This window comes from Triplophysa rosa, linkage group LG2, assembly GCF_024868665.1.
Source record: "Triplophysa rosa linkage group LG2, Trosa_1v2, whole genome shotgun sequence".
In the NCBI taxonomy this organism is placed as follows: domain Eukaryota; kingdom Metazoa; phylum Chordata; class Actinopteri; order Cypriniformes; family Nemacheilidae; genus Triplophysa; species Triplophysa rosa.
Genome location: NC_079891.1, coordinates 12,015,321 through 12,042,138, shown reverse-complemented (window position 1 = coordinate 12,042,138; position 26,818 = coordinate 12,015,321). Strand labels below are relative to the sequence as shown.

Genomic DNA, 26,818 nt, shown 5'->3' with positions numbered 1-26,818 from the left:
TTAGGCTCCTCAGACCAAAGGTGAATGAATGAGCACGCCGGCTTCCCTCTTATACCCGGACATCCGGGGAGGAGCCCGGCATGCAAATTTCATTCGCCAATTTTCATTGGCCTTTTCTAAATACTCAGAAGATGATAGGTTCTCAAGACAAACCCCATTCTGTCGGTTCGACACAACGTCTCGTTCCCTCCATCAGGGAACCGAGGTTACATCCGTAACCAAAACGTTACTTCACTACTCTCAGCATGTACAAGATAGCACGCAAGAAATATATCTAATTATAGAATTGTAACAGTAACTTTCGCAATAGAATACATGTTAAATGATTAATTATGTTAATATATTGCCTTACCTTTGTAAAGAAACATCGTTGCTTGTATCACTGCTATCCGCTGTCTCAGTAGACAACATCTTTTTTTACTGTTGCGGCCACCGTCGTACTTCGAAAGGGAGGGGTGAGCAAATGACTCAGAGTTCCCTTTCTGTCGGTCTCTCGACGTTGTGTCGAACCGACAGATGGGGTTCATCCTTGAGAACCAATCACTTCCGACTTCTTAGAAAAGGCCAATGAAAATTGGCGAATGAAATTTGCATGCCGGACTCCGTCCCCGGATATCCGGGTATAAAAGGGAGACGGCGTGCCTCATTCATTCACCTTTTGTTCTTCGGAGCCTTCGCTCATGATCAACAGACTTCGCTACAAGACTGCCGGCTCTACGACGTGGTGCAGCGGACTGTCCCTTCCTGCAGCGACTTCCCCTGGGCGTCTCGGCGGTTCCAGAAGTGTTCGAGTTTTTTTCTCTAAAAGAGCAAATTTCTCCAGCGTGGCATGTCCCGCTGTTCTCTTGAGTGCAACACACTCATCGAGGAGGGGGACGGACACGATGTCTGCTTCCAGTACGCTGGGGCAGATGTTGTGGATACGTTCTGCCCGCACTGCAGGCGGCTGACGATTCAGACGTTGCGTCACGGGTGGCTGTGTTCCCACGGGACTCAGCCACCACCTTGTCTGCTTCCCGTTCCGTGACGGCAGGACTACGGCCCTGCCGCCCGCTACGGCGAGCAGCGAGGGTGATATGAGGATTACTCGCGGACCGTTCGCACCTCGCCTTGCTTGTCTGTCCGTTCCCCATAAGACGGTCCGCCGTCTTATTCCTCAATCACGTATCGGACACGGTACGTGATGATGAGATGTCTGTTGCAGCATCGGAGGGTGACTTACTGGCATCAGACTCCGACGATTCCTTGAAGCTCCCTCCCTCGGGGGGTCGAGATGAGGAAGAAGCGGATGTCGAAATGTCAGCCATGCTTTCCCGGGCCGCCGGCATTGGGTTGCGGTGCACCGCACTGCCTCTCCCAACGCTCACGGCTGGATACACGGTACATCAGGCTTGAGAGCGGCTCCAAGCCGCAATTGCCCTCAGTGCCGTGTTCCCCCGGAAGTGCATGAGGAACCTAGTACGAACTGGAACGCCCCCTTCGGCGCGTACACGTCAACTAGTTCCATCACCCTTTCTTCCCTCGATGGTGGGGCAGCTAGAGGATACGTCAATGTCCCCCCGGGGCTCGACCTAGACTACCGTCCAAAGCACGTAGGCTTTTCGGCATCTGAGGTGTCGAGAGCTTACTCTGCTGCGGGCCAAGCTGTCCCCTCTCTCCATGCTATGGCCTTCCTGCAGGCCAATGCGCGGAGAGAGCTCCACGAGGGTAAGACCGAACCAGCGCTTATGCAGGAACTCCGCGGCTTCACCGACCTCGCTCTCGGGCGAACAAGGTGATCGCGCGGACCCTGGGTCGGGCGATGTCCACACTTGTGGTCCAGGAGAGACACCTCTGGCTGAACCTTGCACAGGTGAGTAACTCTGAGAAAGTCCGCTTTCTCGATGCACCCATCTCGTAAGGGGGGGCTGTTTGGTGATACTGTCGAGTTCGACAGTTAGGGAGCAGACAGAGAATATCACGTATGTCCTCCCCAGCCGCGACTCGACCGCCCTCTGGCCGCCGAGATCCCGTGCACCATCTGCTTCCCAGCAGCCCTGGTCCTCTTGGAGACATCGAAGAGGAGACCACCACCCCATCAGTAGCCGAGGTGAAAGCCTATGTGGCCCTCATGGGAAGACCCCAGGGAGTTCGAGAATACCTTTCTAAAAGTTTTCTCCCTCTCTGGGCGTTTATCACAGCCGCTCTCACCCTCTACACGACGGTGTTCGGCAACTCGACGTTGCGTCACGGCGAGACCCAATGTCGAGGATAATCAGCAGCCTAAGCACTCTCAATCGACGGTGCTTTGTGCCACATCATCGTCTGGGTATTATCACAGCCGTTCTCACCCTCTACACGACGGTGTTCGGCAACTTGACGTTGCGGCAAGACCCAATGTCAGGGATAATCATTAGCCTAAGCACTCTCTTTCGATGGTGCGTTGTGCTACATCTTCGCCAGACAGGTAAAACTGCAGAGCCGATCTCCTCCCCGGGGGTCCCCCCCACGGCGAGGGATCCGTACTGCCAGCCATCGAACCACCCCCGGGAGGTCGATGAAGCAGAACGTACCCCTAGCCTCCCTGTCGGTCCCTGGGAGCCTGACAAGAGCTTCCCAAACCGTCACGGTGACTACGGGATACGGTCCGTCTCGGCTACGCGATCCAACTCCCCGGACGCCCGCCCAAGTTTCGGGGCATCCTCTTACCTCAGCTGAGGCTAGGATGTCCAGTGCTTCGGGCCGAGGTCGCCACCCCTCTGGTGAGGAAGCGATCGTGCTCGTCCCTCTAGCCGAGATGTTCAACGGGTTTTACAGCCCGTACTTCATCGTCCCCAAAAGAGCGGGGGTCGCTAGATCTGCGTACCCTGAACAGGCACCTACTCAAGCTGCCGTTCAGGATGCTCACGCAGAAGCGCATCCTGGCATCTGTCAGATGTCAAGATGGATTCATGGCAATCGACCTGAAGGACGCTTACTCTCATGTCTCTTTCTCCCTCGTCATCGCCCGTTCCTACGGTTCGCTTTCGAGGGTCAGGCATATTAGTACAGAGTCCTCCCCTTCGGTCTGTCCCTGTCCCCACGAGTCTTCACGAAGATCGTGGAAGCCGCCCTCACTCCCCTCAGGGAGAGAGGTGTGCGGGTACTAAACTATCTCGACGACTGGCTCATTTGACACACTCGTGAGATCTGTTATGTACACACAGGGACCTAGTGCTTCGGCACCTAGATCGATTGGGACCACAGGTCAACCGAAAAGGAGCAAGCTCTCCTCTGTGCAGAGCATACTCTTTTTTGGTATGGAACTCAACTCTGTCTCCATTACAGCGCGACTGCGCTCAGTCAGTGTTGAACTGCCTGGAATATTTCAAGCAGTCAGCGGGAGGAGGCTCCTGGGTACATGGCATCCTCGACGGTGGTGATACCCCTCAGGTTGATGCACATGAGACCGCTCCAACACTGGCTACAGAGTCGAGTTCCCTGGAGAGCGTGGCACACCGGCAGCAGGCGGATGGTGATTACGCTTTTCTGCCGACGCACCCTAACCCCTTGGTCTTCAATGACCTTTTTTCCGGACGGGGGTCCCTCTCGGGCAGGCGAGACGCGTCAGGGTCGACAGACGCCTCCCTGCAGGGTTGGGGTGCCGTGTGCAACGGGCACGCAGTGTCAGGGCGATGGACGGGCCCCCGCCTGCGCAGGCATATCAATTGCCTAGAGTTGTTGGATGTGCTACCCGCACTGAAGGGGTTACAACCTCTCGTGCAGAACAAGCACGTGCTGGTCCGGTCGGACTGCACAACTGCCGTAGCGTTTTTAACCGCCAGGGTGGCGTTCGCTTATGGCAGCTAACACGACTCGCCCGACGCCTCCTCCTGTGGAGTCCGCAGGGCCACACATATCCCAGGTGACCTGAACCAGACAGCCGATGTGCTCTCTCGTCAGTTGACGCCTCGCGGAGAGTGGCGACTCCACCCCCGCGTAGCCAGCTCATTGGGGACAGTCAGGGCGGGCTCAGGTAGACCCCTTCGCCTCCCTGGACACCACCCATTGCCGCTAAGGTACTCCCTGCCTCGGCACGGAGGCTCTAGCGCACAGCTGGCCGTGGGACAAGCGGAAGTACGTCTTCCCCCAGTGAGCCTCACTGCACAGACCCTGTGCAAGGTCAGGGAAGAGGAGCATCAAGTGTACTAGTTGCGCCATACTGGCCCAACCGGACTTGGTTCTCGGAGCTAATGCTCTTGACGACAGCTCCCCCCTGGCCGATTCCCCTGACGAAGGACCTGCTTTCCCAGGGGAAGGGCACGTTATGGCATCACGGGCTAGACCTCTGGAACCTCCATGTCTGGCCCCTGGACGGAACGAGGAGATCCTGAGTGGCCTAACCCCTGCGGCGGTTAAGACCACTACTCAGGCTAGGGCCCTGGCCACTAGGTGACGATACGCCTAGTGGTGCCTCTTCTCATCCTGGTGCTCTTCTCGAAGAGAAGACCCGCGGAGTTGCTTGATCAAGTGGGTGCGGTCCTTCCAGAGACTCGAGAATAATCTCTCCCCTTCCACACTGAACGTGTATGTAGCCGCTGTTGCCGCTCATCACGACCCAGTTGCTGGTAGTCTCTAGGACAGCACAACCTGATCATTTGGTTCCTAAGGGGCGCGGGAAGGCTACCACCTCACCCACGCTCCGTACCCTCTTACGACCTTGATGCGGTCCTGGAGCCCCTCGGAGATGCCGCTCTTTCTCACTTCACGATGAAGACGGCTCTCGGGAGGACGCTCAAGAGGGTAGCGGACCTACAAGCATTCTCCGTGTCCACAGATTGCCTAGAACTCGGGCCCGGTTATTCTCACGCTATCCTGAGACCCCGGCCCGGCTACGTGCCCAAAGTTCCCACCACTCCCCCGAGACACCAGGTGGTGAACTTACAGGCGCTCCCCACCGGGGAGGAAGACCCAACCCCATCCGTGTTGTGTCCAGTACGCGCATTGCGCCTCTGCTTGGACCGCACGCAGAGCCACAGTAGCTCTGAGCAGCTCTTTGTCTGTTTTGGAGATCAGCAGGGAGGGCTGTCTCAAACAGAGATTGGCGCACTGGATCATGGACGCCGTCACTATGGCGTACCTGTCCTAAGATCGCCTACGCCCACTGGGTGAGAGCTCTCTCCACACGGAGTACAGCCTCCTCGTGGGCACTGGCTCGAGGCGCCTCTCTGGCAGACATCTGCAGAGCTGCGGGTTGGGCTACACCCATCACCTTCGCGAGGTCCTACAGCCTCCGCGTAAAACCGGTATCGGCTCGAGTCTTGCAGGCATCAGGCAAGACTGGCGGCCGGTAGGGTGTACGCCTATGACAGTACCTTCCCCCCTTTCTCCTAAGGGGGTCAGCATACTACTAGCCTCCCTTCTTCCCCCACTGGGTGAAGAACAGGCACTCCATCCATCACTAGCAAGCACCTCCTGCGGGCGGGCTGGGCAGAGCAGCCCTGCCCCTTAGGCCGGGTATCTCCGGAGTTATTCGCAACATAGCTCTAACCGGACCTAGTGCTACCAGACGTTGCAACCCCCCAGTAGGGCGGTTCCGTCTGATGTATCCTCATGCTGGTTCCCACCTTGGTAACCCATGACCTCCTTAGGTGGACCTCCACCTCGCGGTTAACTCCTTCAGTCCGCACTTTCTTCCCATGAGTTCTCCCCCATCGGTGAGACCATGTTGGTATCTCCACTAGTCTCCTCCCTGTGGTAGGAAGTGGTCTCTGTAGCGCATCCCCCGCTTGAGGAAGTAGCGCTTACCCAGTGGCCTTACGGTTCCGGGCGGCTTCTCGCTGTTAGAGAAACAAGGCCGCCGCCTGTGAGGCCGAAGGTAGGGGCCTTCCCACCTTTCAAGAAAGCTCTGGGACCCCCTACCTACCCACTGGTAGGTTACAATTTCGCGGTAGCGTTCACGGCTGACACGCCCAGGCCAGTCACCGTCGCTTCGTTGAGATTGTGACAGGGCACAGTGTTATGGCGTTTTCCATTGGAACCCCATCTGTCGGTTCGACACAACGTCGAGAGACCGACAGAAAGGGAACGTCTCGGTTACGTTTGTAACCTCGGTTCCCTGATGGAGGGAACGAGACGTTGTGTCCTCTTGCCACAACACGTGCTGTCCACTGCAGCAGTCGTGAGAGGTCTCAGGCTCCTCAGAACTAAGGTGAATGAATGAGGCACGCCGTCTCCCTTTTGTACCCGGATATCCGGGGGCGGAGTCCGGCATGCAAATTTCATTCGCCAATTTTCATTGGCCTTTTCTAAGAAGTCGGAAGTGATTGGTTCTCAAGGACGAACCCCATCTGTCGGTTCAACACAACGTCTCGTTCCCTCCATCAGGGAACCGAGGTTACAAACGTAACCGAGACGATTCGTTGCAAAACTATAATACAACGCTAGTGGCTGCTGATTTTCAAGAATTGCGCCTTTAAGCAACCCTCACAACTCCAGCACCTTCGCCATCCTCTGGCAACTGCCATCTCACCCTACAGGAACATGAGGTGACACGAGTGCTCAAATCTGTTAATGCAAATAAGGCCGCTGGACCGGATGGAGTAACTGGCAAAGTACCCAAAGCCTGTGCCAACCTGTTTGCTGTGGTCTTTACAAAGATCTTCAACCTCTCACTGACATCAGCCATCATACCACCCTGCTTAAAATCTGCTTAAAATCATCCCTTTATCTAAAAAGCAGCCACCAGCAACTTAAATGATCACAGACCAGTCACACTAACACCAGAAATCATGAAATACTTTGAAAGATTGGTCGCACAGCACATCAAATCCAGTCTTCTCTCCTCTTTTGACCCGCACCAGTTTGCTTACAGAGCAGACAAGGCTACAGAAGATGCCATCGCCATAGCCCTTCACACTGTGCTTAACCATCTTGAACGTCAGGGAAACTATGTAAGAATGCTCTTTATAGATTTCAGCTCTGCATTTAATACAATTATCACAGACATTCTAATCAGCAAACTAACTGAACTAAGTCCATCTTCCTTCATCTGCACCGGGATAAAGGACTTCCTCACAAACCGCCCACAAACTGTTAAGTTTGATCCCCATATCTCCTCCACCATCATGCTCAGCACCGGTTCTCGACAAGGCTGTGTTCTGAGCCCTCTAGTCTACTCCTTGTACACATATGACTGTACTCCCATTCACCCTACCAACACCGTCATCAAATTTGCTGATGATACAACTGTGATCGGACTCATCTCAGGAGATGATGAATCAGCCTACAGAGACAAAGTCCAGAAACTAGAGGTGTGGTGCTTTTTTAACAACCTGTCTATGAACAACTCTAAAACTAAAGAGCTGATTCTGCACTTCACATCCCGATGGAGGTGCCGCACTGAACCAGCCCCACTCTACATCAATGGGGACTGCGTGGAAAGGGTCCATACCTTCAAATTACTGGGAGTACATAAATCCAACGATCTATCTTGGTAATTAAAAAGGCACAGCAACGGCTGCACTTCCTGAGAGTGCTCAGGAAAAATAACCTAGAGTGTAAGCTGCTGATGTCCTTTTACCGCTCTACCATAGAAAGTGTGTTAGTGTACTGCATCTCAACTTGGTACGTCAGGCCAGCTGCCACTGCAGCAGACAAGAGAGCCCTTCAAAGAATAATCAACACAGCCCAAAAAATCACTGGTTGCCTACTACTCTCCCTGGAAAGCATGGCTCACTCCCATTATCTCTCAAGGCCCAAAAACATCATCAAGGACACATCACATCCAGGACACCATTTGTTTAATCTTTTACCCTCAGGCAGGAGGTACAGCTACCTAAGAGCAAGGACTACTCGCTTACAGGACAGTTTCTTCCCAGTTGCCATCAGGACTTTAAATACATGTATATAAATTGCACTAAAGGCAATGGCCATTGTAAAATATATATATACAGTATATATATATTATTTCAGCCATGTCAGTCAACTACAGCTACTTTATTTAATTCCAATCTCTTTTCTGTCAATGTGTAATATCACCTTTTAAACATTTAGTGACATGATTCAATGTGCAATATCGCCTTTTATGTGTAACATCTCCTTCAAAACATTTTAAACATTCACTTAATATTTACTTACTATGGTACACTATACCTGCAGTAAATGTGCAACATACTGTACATGTGCAAAAATATATACCAGTGTGCAATAATATCACTTAATCACTACTGTTACTTATCCCATTTCAAATGAAAACTTGTGTACATGTTGTAAATTCGCACTGTATAGTCTATAGTCTATTTATTGTCTGTGATTACATGTCTGTCTTTCTAACACCAGTTAGGAGCAGTGCTCCAATTTCATTGTATGCAAAATATACAATGACAATAAAGGCTTTCTATTCTAGTCTATTCTATTCTATTCATCTAACAAAATACCAACATTACCATCATTATTTGTCAATCATGTCAACAAATTAGCACACTGTATGTCTTCCTGAATTGGTGCTGTAGTACTCGAGTCCGGTCTCGGACTCGAGGCGTTTTTTTATGGTCTCGGACTTGTCTTGGACTCGTTGGTATTTGAACTCGGAGTTGTCTCGGACATGGTCATTGGTCTCGCAAATGTTCTAGTCGGTCTCGTCCGAGTCCAGCGATATATGTTTTATTTTCTCCTTCAAAACAAAACATTGATAGACCAATATTCTTGTGATCCGAAAACTAATGATCCGAAAACTGTTGCCGACTCTCGACTCTAGAACGAGAGCTGCACGTGCTCATAAGTTCTCTTTTCACACAGCAGTTCAGTTCAGTGTGTGCTGTTGTTGTAATTAAATAACTCCGGTATATTGGTTCAAGTCTGCGGGACTGTCATGCACGCCAGAAAGTGAATAACTGAATTAATTTGTGGATGATATTAAGTGTTTACGGGAGACGCTAAACGGGAACGATTCAGCTGAACTGGTTCGACCGGTTCACTAAAAAGAAAGAACCGGTTCGAATGAATGATTCGTCCGCGGCGCGAACCAGCATCAATCATTCATCAGGCACGATGTGAGCGAGCAGCGGCATAATACAGATTGGTTTTACAAACCATAATAAATGTATGGACAGTGCGCTTAAAAGGAAACTTTTTGCAACAAAACTTTCCCCGAAACATGTGGGACAACATCCAATTTCGTAAGACACCTGCAAAGGCATCACAAAGAGAGGTAAGTTAATGCCATGATTCAGAGTTAGCATTGCATTTGAGTATTTCACACAGTTTGGAAAGTAGGGCTTAAAGATAAGAATGATCGTATTTTTATTGTCATTGTGATGAACATGTTATTTAAGGATGGGCACCGACGTGCTTATAAACGAGCCATGGAGCCTCTGCTCTTTCTAGCGGCTCATCTATCCAACACGCACGTGCACGGGCAGGCGCGCGCACGCACACACACGCACAAAAGTGTTCATTGCTGCACAACCTTGCTGTTAGGAGGGCTGATAAAAAAGTTCCTTAAAAAAGTAATAAACAGTTACACTTCGGCTTTGTGACTTTAGTGCTATACCTATATAGTAAAAATAAAATGACCTTATTTTATCTGCTTTTTGATCATTACAAACAATAATGAAAATGATTATCATAGAATAGAATATATGCTGTCTCTTGCATCACATAAATTATCAATAGTTAAGTATGTGGTCTTGTAGTCATGATTTGTTTCTGTCTCTGTCTTGACTGTCTCAATTGGACTCGGTCTTGACTTGGACTCGAACCTCTCTGGACTTGGACTTGACTTGGACTCGAACCTCTTTGGACTCGGACTTGACTCGGTCTCGACTAGTCCTGGTCTTGGACTTGTCTTGGACTCGACAATGGTGGACTTGACTACAGCCCTATCCTGAATATGGTTATTTCCTCAGTCTATATCTGTTGAGGGCAATTGTCATGGTTCTGCTTCACCTAGTGTTGGATTTCCAGGTGCTGAGGCAGAGCCATGACAAAGTCTTTGGTTATGTGTGGAGAGAAACATATTATTGTCCTTTTGACAATAATATGCGTTCTCTCCAGTGTCTCGTCATTGGCCCCGCCCCTCTCATTTCCTGTATTGTTTCCTGGCCGTGGCTTATTACCCTCACCTGCCCTGTGTCATTATCCTTCGTTAGTCTTCCCTATTTAATGCCCTCATGTTTCTTTGTCTTGTGCGCTTGGATTACGTACATTGTGCTTTTTCGTTCGTGCCCCGTACCTCTCCATGTGAGTGTTCGCCGTGCCTTGTGTTGAGTTTTCTTGTGCTTGTACCTTGCCTGTTATTAGACGTTGTGTCGTGTTATATTTTAGTTATTTTTGTCCTGTTGTTTTTGCCCCATCGAGGGAAGTGTTTTGTTTTCAGTTCTTTTATACATTAGTCGTGTCCTCGTTACCCCCTCGTGGGTGTTTTGTTTCTGTTTATTGTTTTGTATTAATAGATCTGTTAAAACCCCTTCATTGCCACTGCCTGCACTTGGGTTCTTCCTGCCTCATCCGTGACAGCAATATTCTAACAAGCATTGGATCTTGAAATCAACAGACAAACGGCCATAAATGAGACATGGAACATCACAGCTGGAACTTTCCAGATGGCAGGAGCACTTCATAAAAAGGGGACAAGAGGCCCATAAAATGACTTCAAACTCACTACCATAAAAACAGAGCAGAAAAATCTTTAACATGGCAGTTATTTATATGTCTGGCAAGCAGACGTAAGGCTGTCCGATTTAAGCCACAAGGCTTAAATTTATCCTTCCTCAATATAAAGTTATTGGTGGATGGAGACATTTTTACATTACTGTATTTCCTAATTTGGAGTATCTGTTCGACTGCTATTGTGGCACTGGCAACAATACCTGACGTGAACGTTCAGAACTGAAAACCAACATTCCACAATGATCATGTGACATGTAAGCAAAATGCACTGTTCTGTTAATACTGTAATTCAGGTCAATTTCAAATTCAGGATTATATGTACACAATTGAGCTTTGATGTAAATTAATGTGGCTTCACACATTTGAGATGATCTGCATATAATAGCATTCATGTTTGAATGAATTCATTTCCCCTGTGAAAATGGTAGCAGGCTTTGATGAATTAGCATTTCATTGTCTTCTCAGGGAGGGACTCTCTCTTTCTTTCATTAGCGTGGGAGGGTGATGCAGTGTTTAGGAAACCATCTCTGCGGTGGACAGGCCCTTCTCAGCAACAAAAAACAGACATTTTCACCTGCTTCTTGCAACTGGGACATGTGGCACACTGACATTCCGAGCACCCACACTGGCAGGGGAATGTGCCAATTAGTGCCCATCTCATGGATGGGGTGTGGGGGGTTTGTGGGGAGTTGGTCGGGTGGTGAGCCCTGGTAGGGGTGGAGTATAGTTGCACTGACTCCAGACCTCAGGAATGCCTTTCACTCAAAGGCAGGGTGTAATTACTCTGCTATCCCTCCCCTCTCAGGCTGCAGCAAAGGAAGTCCCAGCCTACAGAATCTGTATCGTAGGTGGGCAAGGCCATGACCTATACTGGTCCCACCCAGGAGCCAAATGGAGAACTAAGGCATTTGTGCATCTGGTGTGTATCTAGACGAGTATGCGATTTTATACATATGTTTGTGTTCTCATCCATGCACATTTATGCTGTCATTAAAACATCCACTTCAGATCATAAACACAGCCTCGATCCTCTAGTCTACAGTGACCATATGAACACAGTCACCCAACTGCCCTTTGTCACTTCTGTGCTACCACATGTCCATCCCCATCCATATCCATCACAACATTGAGAGCCTTCCTGACTGCTGGTAGACTCCAGGAGTCCACCAGCATTCCATTCTATGGCCTCAAGAAAGGGTTTCAAAGTTTCATTTATAAGGCCAAGGCATGTCCGCAGTACCCTTCAACAAGCTCTGAGCATCTCTTCGGCATCCACCCATCAGTGACCTATTTGAGCAGCTGTTGGTTATGCGGTCGCTAAGGACACAGGCTGACTGGGACTGACAGATGTGAGCCATGAGCCTGGTGGTTGAGACCCAGGACAGAGCCACTACCTCGACACCTGCTCCTTACAGTAAACACCAACATTTGCAGCAGAGGTTTCCGAGGACAGTGGCATGTGAAGAGAATTAGGGCCATAGAGAGTCTGTTGAGAATATGGAAAACTCATTATTGACTATTGCTAGCAGAGCACTGTGCTGACCCATAGAAAAGAGGAATAAATGAATTATTACTAAGATGTCAATATATAAGGAGTTCCTCAAGATGAGTGTGTTTGTGTTTGTATGTGCGTGCGTGCATGCGTGTGTGTGTGCGTGTGTATGTATTTCAATTCAATTTTATTTAGCGCTTTTCACAATGTGCATTGTTCCAAAGCAGCTTTACAGGAGAAAATAAGAAAAACTGAAAAACACAAAAAAAAGGTAAAATACTGCACAGTGCATGGTATTTGATTTTCTTTATGTATTATATGTGTATACAGTATGTACAGTAATTCCATAACTGACCTCTACCTGCGTTTTTATTGTGAGAGAGAGAAGCATGAAAAGCACACTGATGCAGGCAGCTGATATCTGAGTGCTGATAACACTACCTGTACACTAGCATGAGTTAGAAAAACGTTGGTTGGTAAGCGCTCCAAGGTAGCATGTCTGTGACATGACTAACACATAATGTTCTTACAAAAATACAGTTTGAGTAGCTGAATGTGCTGTCTCATAGAAACTGAATGTTACTCTGAAGTCGCACAAAACAGACGTTTTCCTTCAAAAGACAAGCATAAGCAATAAGTTACACAATTTTTCATAAATTACTCAAGTTTTAATGAAATAAAATTAAATAAAATAGTAACCTTAAAGGCACAGGATGTTGCTACTGTAAAGATGGCAATCATGGCATTGTGTCTAAATTGCTTTTTAATCACATAATCTCTTTCTCCCTCATTATATTGTATTAATGTATTTTCTCTGTTTACAGCTGATACTATCTCCTCACCCTGTTTGTCCCTACCAAAGCCAATCATGACAGTGAGTCTGCAGGCGACATTTTGAGGCCACAGGGTCACACTGAAGATGATGGTGTTTGCCAAGAGGATGATGCCAGAGGAGCTATTGAAAGAAGAGCAAAAGATGAGAAGAAAAGAAAGAGGAAAGGGAAGTATTCATTAGCCAAGTCAAGCTGCCATTGTCACCTAGCCTCCTCAAAGGACCTGCTCTGGGACCAACATGATCTGTGGCCAGCACATGTTTGTGTATTTCTCCTGAGTGATAAATGTGTGTTCATAAGACTGGATGTATCTAGCTACTGCACAAATTGAAATACACAGCTGATCAGCATCAAAAATTGAATTCAGCTAGCTGAGGAACTACCAGTTCTGGATCACCAGTGATGACAAATGTGCATGCTTATTTGCCTTTCTGCACTGCAAATCCATTACGTCTTTATGGAATAAGAGCACTTATTAACACACTCTAACACATTCAGACCCATACAGTTACAAAAAGATACAGGCAATGCAAATATGTACTGTAGCTAGAGAACTAGCTAGCTGGTTTCCCACAAATTGATAGTAAGGTTTAGGATAGGCTTGGATGCATTATATAACATGAAACTTATAACACAAACAAAAAACAAAAATGCGGATTGTTTGTATGGGGACTATTTGTACACAATGCATATTTCTTAATATTAAGTCTAAAATGTGTTTTAATGTCACTTTTGATAAGGATTGCATTTTCTTTTAATAATATATGTATTTTAATGCAAGATTTTTAAATTGTACCTGAAGTATACTTGCAATAGTTCCACTTTAGCCCAATAAAATGCATTTCTTTATCTACAGTTGAACCTAAACATTCTGCACAATTAAAGTGCATTAAATGCAAAATTAGTTGTTCCAAATAGCAGACTTTAAATATACTTATTTATTATACAATAAGTGCAATAAAGTACATTAAGTTCATTAAGTATGAAGTCCATAAATATGAAAATGGATTTGTCGTATAGGCCTACTTTGAATGAAAAAATGTAATATACGTATTTTAGTATATTTATTTTGTTACTAGGGGGAGCCTTGCTGTTGAGTTAAGCAGAAATACAAGGTGAGTGATGTATGTTGCTTTGCTCACAAAGGATTTTAAATTTAAGTTTGTAAGCTCTTAAAAGTACATGATCCATAGAAGGCAAGACATGACTTTGAGCGTTGTGTTGTGAGTGAGCCTGGCATGTCCGTGACACCTTCACATCTGCAACAATTAATAACCAATTACTAATAAAACATTTACAATTGCTGTTAAAAATACTGCAATATTAAAATAAAAAATGTAGCAGACAATCAGAAAATACTGTATGAGAATACGGAGACATTGTGATTTAACCTCTGTTGTGTGTGGTTCCAGGTGCTAGTCTATTCTATGAGGAGCCGTTTAGGCCTTAATTATTGAAATGACTCTTACAAACACTAGTGAAATAAAAACATCGATCCAACTTAGTGAAATTCATTCATATGTATTACTGAAATACATCTTACAAGCACTAGTAACGCGCCTTTATAATTCGGCCTCAAATTGTAAAGTTAGACAACCACATTGTGCTCTAACGAACTCTTAAAACTACATTTTGCAACACAACAATAGATGTATAACAAAGGTTTGCCTGGGCTCAAATCTAACTAAACAGAAGTGCGGGTGCAGCTTCCTTTTCAAGTGAAATAAGCTCTCATCAACTACACTGAATTCTTTCATCAACTATACCTGAAATATGTTGCCTCAGTAGTGCACTTGTGTTTATAAAAGGCTGTTTAGCATGCATATGAATGAATTTCACTAGTGTTTGTAAAATACTTTTCAGTAATAGGCTACATATGATTGAATTTCACTAAGTTCGATCGATGTTTTTATTTCACTATAGTGTTTGTAAGAGGTATTTCAATAATACATATGAATGAATTTCACTAAGTTCGATTAATGTTTTTATTTCAGTAGTGCTTGTCACGGCTGGCGTGAAAGAACCCAGATGCAGGCAGGCAGTGAAGGGGTTAACAAACAAGACTTTTATTACCAACAAAAACAGAACCAAAACACCCACGACGGGGTAAACGAAAAGGTAACAAAATAAACACACAACAGGACCTAGGCTAAACTAACACTTAACTAGACAATACTTGACAAATGGCTAAACTAAACACTTACTAGGACAGGGGATTCAGAGCAAAACACCAGAACACAGGACACAGCGAACATGGAGCGTAGGGTAGACATCAAACGGTGAGCACAACAAACGTAATACACGCAATACACGAGCACAAGACAAAGAAACAAGAGGGTATTTAAAGGAAAGACAAATGAGGGATAACGACAAGGGGCAGGTGTGGGAAATCAAACACTCAGGGAAAGATAACAAGGAAACGAGAGGAGCGGGGCCAATGACAAGACATTGTAGAGAACCTCTTGGTTACGGATGTAACCTCGGTTCCCTGATGGAGGGAACGAGACGTTGTGTCGAACCGACAGAAGGGGGTTTGTCTTGAGAACCTATCATCTTCTGAGTATTTAGAAAAGGCCAATGAAAATTGGTGAATGAAATTTGCATGCCGGGCTCCTCACCGGATGTCCGGGTATAAGAGGGAAGCCGGCGTGATCATTCATTCACCTTTGGTCTGAGGAGCCTAAAGCATCCTCCCCCGACCGCTGGGGTGGGCGGCCAGTGTTGTATCCGTAACCAAGACGTTCCCTTTCTGTCGGTCTCTCGACGTTGTGTCGAACCGACAGAAGGGGGTTTGTCTTGAGAACCTATCATCTTCTGAGTATTTAGAAAAGGCCAATGAAAATTGGTGAATGAAATTTGCATGCCGGGCTCCTCACCGGATGTCCGGGTATAAGAGGGAAGCCGGCGTGATCATTCATTCACCTTTGGTCTGAGGAGCCTAAAGCATCCTCCCCCGACCGCTGGGGTGGGCGGCCAGTGTTGTATCCGTAACCAAGACGTTCCCTTTCTGTCGGTCTCTCGACGTTGTGTCGAACCGACAGAATGGGGTTCCTATGGAAAACGCCATAGCACTGAGCCGCGTCACAATCTCTGCGGAGCGACGTTGACTGGCCTGGGTGAGTCAGACGAACACGCTAACGCGAAATTATGACCCTCCAGTGGAGTGGAAGGGGGACCCAGAGCTTTACACAAAGTTGGGAAGACGCTGTCACCGGCCGTCACGGGCGGAGGCCTAATTCTCTAAATGGCGAGAAGCCGCCCGGCACCGTACGGGCCACTGGGTAAGCATTATTCCCGCTGGGGGAAAAACGCTGCAGAGGCCACTACCTACCGTAGGGAGGAATTAGTGGAGACACCACATGGTCTCACCATCAGGGGAGAACTCATGGGAGGAATGTGCGGACTGCAGGAGTTAACCGCAAGGTGGGAGTCCACCTGGGGAGGTCATGGGTTGCCAAGGTGGGAGCCATTCATGAGGATACATCAGACGGAACAGCCCACGGAGGGGGTGTTACCACGTATGGAGCACTAGGTCCAGGCGTATGCCCTACCGGCTGCCGGTCCCACACCTTGCCAGGATGCGGGCTGACACCGGTTCCGCGCGTAGGTATTAGAACCTCACGGAGTTGTGAGGCATAGCCCAACCCGCAGCTCTGCAGATGTCTGGCAGAGAGGCGCCCTGAGCCAGCCACGAGGGGTGAGCCTCACCCCCAACGGGCAGGGGCGAAAGAGATCGGTATGCCCTAACGAGGGCATCCACGATCCAGTGCGCCAACCTCTGTTTGGAGACAGCCCTCCTGCTGACCTCCGAAACAGAGAAGAGCTGCTCAGAGCTTCTGGGCTCTGCGTCTGGTCCAAGTAGAGGCGCCGTGCGCGTACTGGACACAACACGGATAGGTTGGGTCTTCCTCCCCGGTGGGGAGCACCTGCAGGTTCACCACCTGGTCTCTCGGGAGAGTGGTGGGAACCTTGGGCACGTAGCCGGGGCGGGGTCTCAAGATAACGTGAGAATCCCGGCCCCGAGTTCTAGGCAATCTGTGGAAACGGAGGGTGCTTGTAGATCCCCTTCCCTCTTGGAGGTGAGCGCCATGCGGAAAGCCATCTTTATCAAGACTGAGAAAGAGCGGCAACCCCGAGAGGCTCGAAGGGTTGCACCTAGGTCGCAAGAGGGTACGGAGCGCGGGTAAGGTGGTCACCCTCTCACGCCCCTTAGGAACCTAATGACCAGGTCGTGCTGTCCCAGAGGCTACCCAGCACTTGGGTCATGATGAGCGGCCGTAGCGGCTACATAAATTCCCAGTGTGGAGGGGGAGAGGTTACTCCCCCGTCTCTCTTGAGGACGGGACAGCTCGTACCCGACCAAGCAACTCCGCGGGTCTTCTCACCGAGAAGAGCACCAGGACGAGAAGAGGCACCACCTATGGGCGTATAGCCGCCCAGTGGCCGAAGCCCTTAACCTGAGTGACGTCCCAACCGGACCGGGGGTGGGTCATTCAGGATCTCCTCGTCCCGTCCAGACATGGAGACCAGGTTTTGCCTGGGATGCCGTAACGTGCCCCTTCCCCTGGGGAAGCTGTCCGCCAGGGGGAGCGGCCAGGGGGGAGTTGTTGTCAGAGCCTCAGCTCCGAGAACCAAGTCCTGGTTAGGCCAAAGGGGCGTAACAAGTACCACTTGATGCTCCTCTTCCCTGGCTTTGCACAGGACCTGTGCAATGAGGCTCACTGGGGGGAAGCGTACTTCCGCTTGTCCCGCGGCCAGCTGTGCGCAAGGGCATCCGTGCCGAGGGTACCTCGGACAGGGAGTACCAAAGCGGACAATGGGTGGAGTCCGGGGAGGCAACAGGACCACCTGTGCCTGGCCGAACTGCCCCCAAATGAGCCGGCTGCGCGGGAAGGGAGTCGCCACTCTCCGCGAGGCGTCGACTGACGAGAGAGCGCATCGGCTGTCTGGTTCAGGACGCCTGGGATGTGTGTGGCTCACAGGGAGCTGATCACCTGCTGACTCAAGAGGAGGAGGCGTCGGGCGAATCATGTTAGCTGCTGTGAGTAAAAGAATACGCCACAGCAGCTGTGCTGTCCGACCGGACCAGCACGTGCTTCCCTGCACGAGAGGTAGTCCTCAATGCAAGTAGCACAACCAACAACTCTAGGCAGTTGAATGCCAACGCATGCGGGGGCCCGTCCACCGCCCCGACACTGCTTGCCCATTGAACACAGCACCCCAACCTTGCAGGGAGGCATCCCAAAGGGGACCCCTGTCCGCAAGAAGGTCATGGAGACCAGGGGGTTAGGGTGTGTCGGCAGAAAAGCGTGTGACCATACGCCTGCTGCCGGTGTGCCACGCTCTCCAAGGAACTTGACTCTGCAGCCAGTGTTGGAGCGGTCGTATGTGCATCGACCCGAGGGGGACCACCCCCGCCGAGGATGCCATGTATCCTAGGAGCCTCTTGTTACAGGGGGACCGCTGACTGTCTGATCTTCAGGCAGTTCAACACTGACCGGGCGCGCTCTGCCTCTGGGAGGCCGCGAGGGTGCGGGCTTCCTCGTCGCGGGACTCGCGCCCCCCCGGGGGGTGAGCGGGGCCGCTCGTGAGGACAGAGTCGAGTTCCCTACCGAGAAAGAGGATGCTCTGCGCCGGGGAGAGCTTGCTCTTTTCTCAGTTGACCTGTAGCCCCACTGATCTAGGTGCCGGAGCACCAGGTCCCTGTGTGTACACAACAGATCTCAAGAGTGTGCCAAAACTTGAGCCAGTCGTCGAGATAGTTAGTACCCGCACACCTCCTTCCCTACGGGGAAGGAGGGCGGCTTCCACGACCTTCGTAAAGACTCGTGGAGACAGGGAAAGACCGAAGGGGAGGACCCTGTACTGATATGCCCGTCCCTACGGAGGATCGAGACATGAAAGTACACGTCCTTCAGGTCGATTGCCATGAACCAGTCCTGACGCCTGACGGACGCCAGGATGCGCTTCTGCGTGACCATCCTGAAAGGCAGCTTGTGTAGGTGACTGTTCAGAACACGCAGATCCAAGATAGGGCGCAACCCTCCGCCTTTCTTGGGGACAATGAAGTACGGGCTGTAGAACCAGCTGAACATCTCGGCTGGTGGGACGGGCTCGATCGCTCCCTTCACCAGAAGGGAGGCGACCTCCGCCCGAAGTACAGGGGCATCCCTGCCTCTGACTGAGGTAAACCCCGGAACTTGGGCGGACGTGTAGCGAACTGAATTGCGTAGCCGAGACGGATCGTCTTCCTCAGCCAGCCTGACAGTCTGGGAAGCTGAGACCAGGCTCCCAGAACTGACACAGGGGGACTAGAGGTTTGATCTGCTTCATCGCCCCCGCGGAGGGTGGTTCGATGGCTAGCAGTATGGATTCCTTGCCGGGGGAGGACCCCCGGGTAGGAGATCGGCTCTGCTGTTTTTCCTGCCTGGCGATTGTCCGGCTCGATGCACTGTCTGTCTGAGAGTGCTGAAGGCTGGTGTTTATACTCGACATTGCGCTTCGCCATGACGCTACGTCGAGTTTGCCGTTCACCGTCGTGCAGAGGGTGAGAGCGGCTGTGGTAACCCAGAGAGAGAGGAAACTCTCCTTTTTGAGAGTAAGTGGGCGCCAGCCCCCCGGAGGGGGCCAGCAGATGGAGGGACGGGGCAGGATCCGTCCCTATCCGACTTCCCAGCGATGTGGCTGGGGTCGGGCCCAATGGTAGCCTCGATCTCCCTGAGGTGTTCCCATGACGGCCGCTGCCCCGCGGCTGGTGATGGGGCAATGGTCTCCTCTTTGCTGTCTCCTCCAGGGGGGGCCGCCTGAGTGGGGGGCGCCAGAGCTGGAGGGCGTTGAAGAGGACCAGGGCTGCTGGGAAGCAGGCAGTGCACGGGACTCGATGGCCGAGGCGGCCGATTTGCGGCACGGAGGACTGCTTCTTACTGTCGAGAACCCTCCGGGGAGGCCGCGTTCGGGTCTCGCGCCCCCCCGACGGGCGGGGGGTGAGCGGTGCTGCTGCGGCTCGACAGTAACACCAACCAGCCCCCCCTTGCAAGACGGGTACGTCGAGAAAGCGGACCTTCTCAGCGTTACTCATCTGCGCAAGTATTGGCCAGAGGAGTTTCTCATTTAGAAAGGAAATTTTTGCTCGAACACCTCCGGAACTGCCGAGATGCCCAGGCGAGAGTCACTGCAGGAAGGGACCGTCCGCTGTCCACGTCGTAGATTCCAGCAGAAAGAATGATCACCCAGATCGTAGAGAAGCTCACCAGATGCGTAGGCTCTGAAGAACAAAAGGTGACTGAATGAGCACGCCGGCTTCCCTCTTATACCCGGACATCCGCGGAGGAGCCCGGCATGCAAATTTCATTCGCCAATTTTCATTGGCCTTTTCTAAATACTCAGAAGATGATAGGTTCTCAAGACAAACCCCATTCTGTCGGTTCGACACAACGTCGAGAGACCGACAGAAAGGGAACGTATATTATTGTCAAAAGGACAATAATATGTTTCTCTCCACACATAACCAAAGGCTTTGTCATGACCCTGCTACAGGACCAAGAAAAACATGACTAAATGAAGCAGAGCCATGACAAGTGCTTGTAAGAGACATTTCAGTAATACAGAATGAATTTCACTAAGTTCGATCAATGTTTTCATTTCACTGGTGCTTGTAAGATGTATTTCATTAATACATATGAATGAATTTCACTAAGTTTGATCAATGTTTTTATTTCACTAGTGTTTGTAAGAGTCATTTCAATAATTAATGCCTAAACGGCTCCTCATACTATTCTGTAATCAAGTTAATAAAATAGCTTTTATTTTTGCTTTAAGTGGTTTGGTTTTCTCCAGTGGAATAGGATGGGGCTCACCTAAAATGACCCTGCTAATAATGTCATTTTGCTTCTGATTTTCAGCTAGAAAGCTATAACATTTGTCAAGAAGAGAAAGAAGGTTTTGGTAGTGTTATGGCCACTTTGAATGGACGAGGACCACCCTAGAGGCCATTTAACAGGTAAAGCAACCAATCAAGTTTCGGAAATGTGGAAATGTCCTCACATTAACAGACCGGTGTGCATTCATGAACGTCTCAAAAGTTTAACAACAACGTTTATGAGTATATGCCATGACCTCATACTTTTAAGAATCCAACGTATAGTTGAACTTGATGAATGCTTATTGTGAAATGACAGCTTTCCTCTTTGATCATGCAGCTTTGTGTTGTTTCCAGGCAGACTGTTAAAGAATGTGACACGCACGTCTCCCAGAAATCCTGTAAAATTCAACCAACCGGAGTATGACTTTAAATCTGATGAAGTGTTCGTAGTTAAGTGTGCCATATGCATCAGACGTTCAGTCAACAGTCCTTGGGCATGACGTCTGAGACTGAAACTAGGTTTAGGTGAAGATTAACGTAAACATTACTTAAAGCGGAGGTTACACACACAGTTTCTGCCAATCTCATATTAATCTTGAGTACCTATAGATTAATATTGCATACTTCATATCTTCAAATAGTATGTGTACAGCTGTACGATTGTTTCCAAAAACTGTCGAGCTCATGGAGGCGTGCAGTGGGGGAAACTGAAGCACAAGCACACAATACATCATCGCAATATCCCAGCATAACTGTTGATTCTCTATAAGTTTGTGTTGTTTACATTATGCACGTACGCGCCTATTGCTAACAAAACAGACATTTGACAAGGCTAGAAATATGTTTATTTGTACAAAAAAGTATTACAAAGAAAATATTGTGTTGATCTTCACTTTCACTTAGTATCTTTTTGAGAAATCAAATTTTCCCCCAAAATAAATATACCTGGTATTTATAATGGGATTGGCTGGTAGGCCTACTCCTCAAAGGCACAGAAAGTCATAATTGAACTCAGTTGGCAAAAGTGTACAGTTTTTATATTTAAATATGTTTTCCAAGTTTGCTTTTATATAGGGAGGTCGGAGGAGCAGCACCTGTAGTCTACTATAAAGCAAATCCAGTCCAGTTGCACTTCTGTGCAGGACCTCTGTTCAGGCAAAGAGGGATACTTGTGATTGACAGAGCTCAGATTTACAAACAAACACAAACGTGCCAATGCAGCAACCACAAATGCCTTCATAATCCAATAAAACATTTTTTTAGGTTTAGATTTTTCTCAAAAACATCTCACAGAATCATACAGCTGACAAACTCAAAAAGACATGTTCTAAATTGTAAAAACAGGCAGCTACAAAGAATTAATAATTCTGATAATTACTAAAAATTGCAACTGAGGAAGTAAGACAACACAATTAACAAATGGCAACAGCAACTATTTATAAAGGTACATAATTATGAAGAAGATAATTAGAAATTGGCTTGAAGATACAGTCCAGTGATGCTGACCTCTGATGATGAACTTCTAACATTACATTACATTTGCAACAGTAACCCAACTAACTACACAACATTCTAAAACGCATGAATGTTTTCATCATTCAGCCAAAGTGATGTAAAGCCAACCTCAGGCATGTTTGCTCTGTGTTTTTTCTTCCACCTGAATGCTTAATTACTTAAATGAACTCATTAAGTGCTTCATTGGACAAATGTAACACGTTTGGCCAAGGTCACGGCTGACAAAGATTTAATGTGACCCTAGAAAGCCAGTGAGACAGTAAGGTTTGTGTAGCCCACCGATGTCACATCTGAACATTAAGGCCATTGTGAAATGATAGAAGAATGCAAAAATAGATAAGCTTGATAGAAAGGGGGGTATGAGTAGGTTATGCGGTTTAATAAATGTAATTAGCATGAGAATTTAATTAATCCTTTTTTACCATTGTAAAAGTTTTGAAAGGGGTTGACATTCTGTAAGAAATGCTTTCAAAGGGTCAAAAAGTTAGGTAAATGATGCATGATGATCCATCTATTTATGTCTTCTAGCACCTGCATAAATGTTTATGCATAATGTGTAATTTTGGGAGGTGGTGTAGTTTGTAAGTGCTGTTTATTACATACTTTGTGAAAAAAGAACCAATACCTAATTGCCTTGTCAAATGGTAAAATAATAAGCCTACTTAACAGATTAGCTGAATTAAAAAGAAAACTTAAGCCAAAACCACAAAACTGCTGCTTCCTTAATCACAGTCCTGCAGAACCTAACATTAAATTCTCTGACAATTATGTTTCAAACAAAAATCAAGTGTGAAATGTAGGGCACTCTGCATTTTAACGCCTAGCTCTGGTATACCTCTCCTCTCAGATCTGGTCTGGAGCTGAACTACCGTTCCCGGGGACCATGGGGAAGGACAAGTCCTGGCTGTCCTGGCTCTTGACAGGGGAAATAAATCACTGCGCACACCGGAGGATAGCCTTCCAGGCTGCAAACTGGGAACTTCATTATCCCGCCCCTGCTTCTTATTACTATGCACATCAACTCTGATTGGTCCTGGGCTCTGACGGACCGCAGCCTACTTCTGTCAGCCTTGGAGGAGCAGGGGATCAGTCTTCTGCCACATACAGTTAGAAAGCATGCAAGGGGGATGAGCGCAACTTTGAATGGACCAGGAAACGGACAAGACATAGAGAAATGAGAGTGAAAGACAGCAGTTAAAGAGATAGTTCACCCAAAAGTTAAAATTCTGTCATCATTTACTCACCCTCAGGTTGGTCCAAACCTGTATAAATTATTGGAAGAATACTTGGAAAAATGTCAGTAACCAAACATATCTCATCCTCCATTAACTGCCATAGTAGGGGGAAAAATAGTTTTAGAGTTAATGGGGGATGAGATCTGTTTGGTTACCGACATTCTTAAAAATGTCTTCCTTTGTTCTTGTTTCCAAACCTGTATAAATTAAACACAAAGTAATTTATACAGGTTTGGAAAAACCTGAGGATGGGTAAATGATGACAGAATTTTCATTTTTGGGTGAACTATCCCAAGAGAAAACATTTTACACACAGCACTCTTTCATCCAGAGTGATTTACAGTGCATTAAAGGCCATTTACACTTAATCAGTTGTGTTCCCTGAGATTCAAATCCATGAACTTACTATGCAGGCCATATAGCTATGGGAGCTACGAGAACAGGAAACTGAAGAGAATAGAGAACAAAGAATACGATGGAAGGACAAAAAGGAAAAAAAATGTAACAGATGTAAGGGGGATTCTTCAGGAAGCTGCTCAATTTGGTGTTGTTAAAAGTGTATTTTATTTCTTTGAAAACCTGAACTAAACTCACCACCATCATAAGGAATTTAGTTCTTAGTGGTTGCCCCTTTGGGTTTTTGATCAGAGTGGATTTAAACTTATTCCTAACATTTGATCTCAATGCACATACTGTTTTGAATTGTATATTATTCTTTAGTGTTTGTGGTTCTAAATGCTGAGAATGTAATGCTGACTCTGAGCAAAATGTCTGAAGAGAACAATGCTGGTTCATATGTATTGATTTTATTGCTTCCTCTTCATCCTGTCATGTATGGAAGCTTACGGAGCCCCTTTAGAGAGATGGGGTGGAAAAAATATGAGAGGGAAGAGAAAATATATTTTTAAAGGTTTTGCGTTATCTCGCAAAATGTTTGCGTTATCTCGCAAAATGTTTGCGTTATCTCGCAAAACTTTTGCGTTATCTTGCAAAACTTTTGCGTTATGTCGCAAAACATTGCGTTCCCTTGAAAAACGTTTGTGTTCTCTCGCAAACATATTTGCATTATCTCGCAAAACATTTTGCGAGTTCTGACATACACTTCATGTTTAATGTCCTGCTGGCAGAATTTAAGACTAGCTCCATACATAAACAACATTGGTAAACAAAAACCTACTGATCACAATACTATCTTACATGGACAACCACTCGGTCTCGCTGAAGCGTGCGATACCTATTTCTCAATTCAGTCGTATTCGTCGCATCTGCAGTAGAGATGAAGATTTTCATGATCAATCGGGACTTTTGGCAGAGAGGTTCACAAAACGAGCATATAGAGAAGAATGGATTCAGTCAGCTGCGAGTCGGTTCACAGATATGTCACAACAAGAGTGTCTTGTCAAAAAACATAAAAAGTTTGATCGTCGTATTAATTGCTATATGCAATATTCGCCTCTTGCTAAGGAGATTGAGACAATTATATCCAAACATTGGCATATTTTGGAAAGTGATCCTAATCTAAAGGAATGCTTAGAACAACCACCTCGTTTAGTTTATAAAAGAGCGCCTAATCTTCGTAACATTCTGGTTAAGGCCGATCTGCCATCTACTCCTCATTTTTTGAACACCATACCACATGGCAATTTTAGGTGTGGGAATTGCCAACAGTGCAACGTCACATACAAAACTTCGACTTTTACACATCCTCACACTGACAAATTCAGGGTACAATCTCTTGTAAAACATCTAATGTGATCTATATGTTGAGGTGCCCCTGTGGTTTGTGTTACATTGGTAAGACTATAGACCTTTAAAAACTCGGATTGCTGAACATCGTTGCACAATTAGACACCAGGATCAAAAGAGTCCGGTAGCGCGGCATTTTTGCAGAAATGAGACATTCAGTTTCGACTTTAAAGTATATCGGTATTGAGTTAGTGAAGTGTTCACGACGTGGAGGCAATATCAATAAGCGGCTTTTACAGCGTGAGGCCTATTGGATTTTTACATTGGATACGTTATCCACCAGAGGATTATATGAGGATTTTGACAATCGTCCATTTCTTTAACGTGTTTTTTCTTTTTTCTTTTATTCAGTGTTTTGTATAGTTTTGGAAAGGTTTTGGTTTTAAGAATGGTTAACAATATTTGTTTTTGTCTTTTGTGTGTTTGCAGGTGCATAATTTAGAATTTATATTTATATTTAATCATATTATTATTTTGACTTTTGCGGGTGTTTATATATTGATGTATTATAAATATTTTACAATTATAATTGTAATCTTTTTATATATATTTTTGAGAGGTCATGTGATCTTGTACACCTGGAGGTATAAATTAGGTTCATCAGTGTTTTGTCTGATGAAGAGCTTGTGTGCTCAAAACGTCAAGTGCCATGCGAAAGTTTTTTAAATAATAAAGTATTTTTGTTTTGGAGCTTTGGTGTGCCGACTTTTGTGACTACTCTGATTCCTATAATGTCACTACATTTTTCGAGCAGGTTAAGCGCTTTCTAGATGCCCATGCTCATGTCTGTAGAGATCTGACCCATGCCACAAATACCAAGCAAATTATGGGCGAATCTGCTTCTGCTTTTGTTTCTCGTTTTAAACTTGTGTGGGAAGAAGATGCTCATATTACAGTAAGCGTTGAAATGTCCTCACTGTTTATAAATACGTGCTTAAATAATATGAATCCTGATTTGGCACGTTTGGTTCGTGTAATGACTGCAAATTTAATGCAACAAACTGTTGAAGATTTTTGCAAACGCATTCATGAGTTAGATGCATCTGGTGGTTTCACTTCTTTTCTGTTTAAGCCGGCATAGGAAGTTATGCTGGCAGCTTCTCAACAGCAAATGGCTGCAGTGTCGGTGTTTCTACGTTTTGTTTTTGTTTGTTTGTTTTTCTTTTAGCAATCGCACAGATGAACTACCCATTGTAAATTTAGAAGTAAATGGGGTAGATTACTCATTTTTTTAGGGCTTCCATCCTGACTAGAAATATGTGAGAAAGTTTTAATTATGATAAAGTTTGACTCGCTGGGACCCAGGTCAGTGAGCAGACAGAATGACATAACCAACTGTCTGCTTGCCGTCTCAAGTCGCAGAATACACAAAATGTACAACATGTAAAAATCTCTTCTCCCGAACATCATAAAATAGAGGCTGTGTCTGTCCCCCGGATTAGCAAACATAAAATAATGCGTAAACCTCTTGAAAGTAATTTAATAAACGTTAAACAAATTAAACATG

The 26,818-nt window shown here is 47.0% G+C and overlaps 1 long non-coding RNA gene across 3 annotated transcripts; it reads left to right on the top strand.

Annotated features, from left to right (window-relative positions):
* Positions 1–8,980: 8,980 nt before the first annotated feature.
* On the top strand, positions 8,981–25,955 carry LOC130564202 (uncharacterized). 3 transcript variants are annotated; one of them, XR_008964218.1, is made up of 4 exons: positions 8,981–9,169; positions 12,946–14,069; positions 20,856–20,953; positions 23,178–25,955. It is a non-coding gene; the product is annotated as an uncharacterized LOC130564202 (long non-coding RNA). The 3 variants fall into 3 exon arrangements; XR_008964217.1 differs by having other exon boundaries at positions 11,435–14,069; XR_008964213.1 differs by lacking the exon at positions 8,981–9,169 and having other exon boundaries at positions 11,162–14,069.
* The last annotated feature ends 863 nt before the right edge of the window (positions 25,956–26,818 follow it).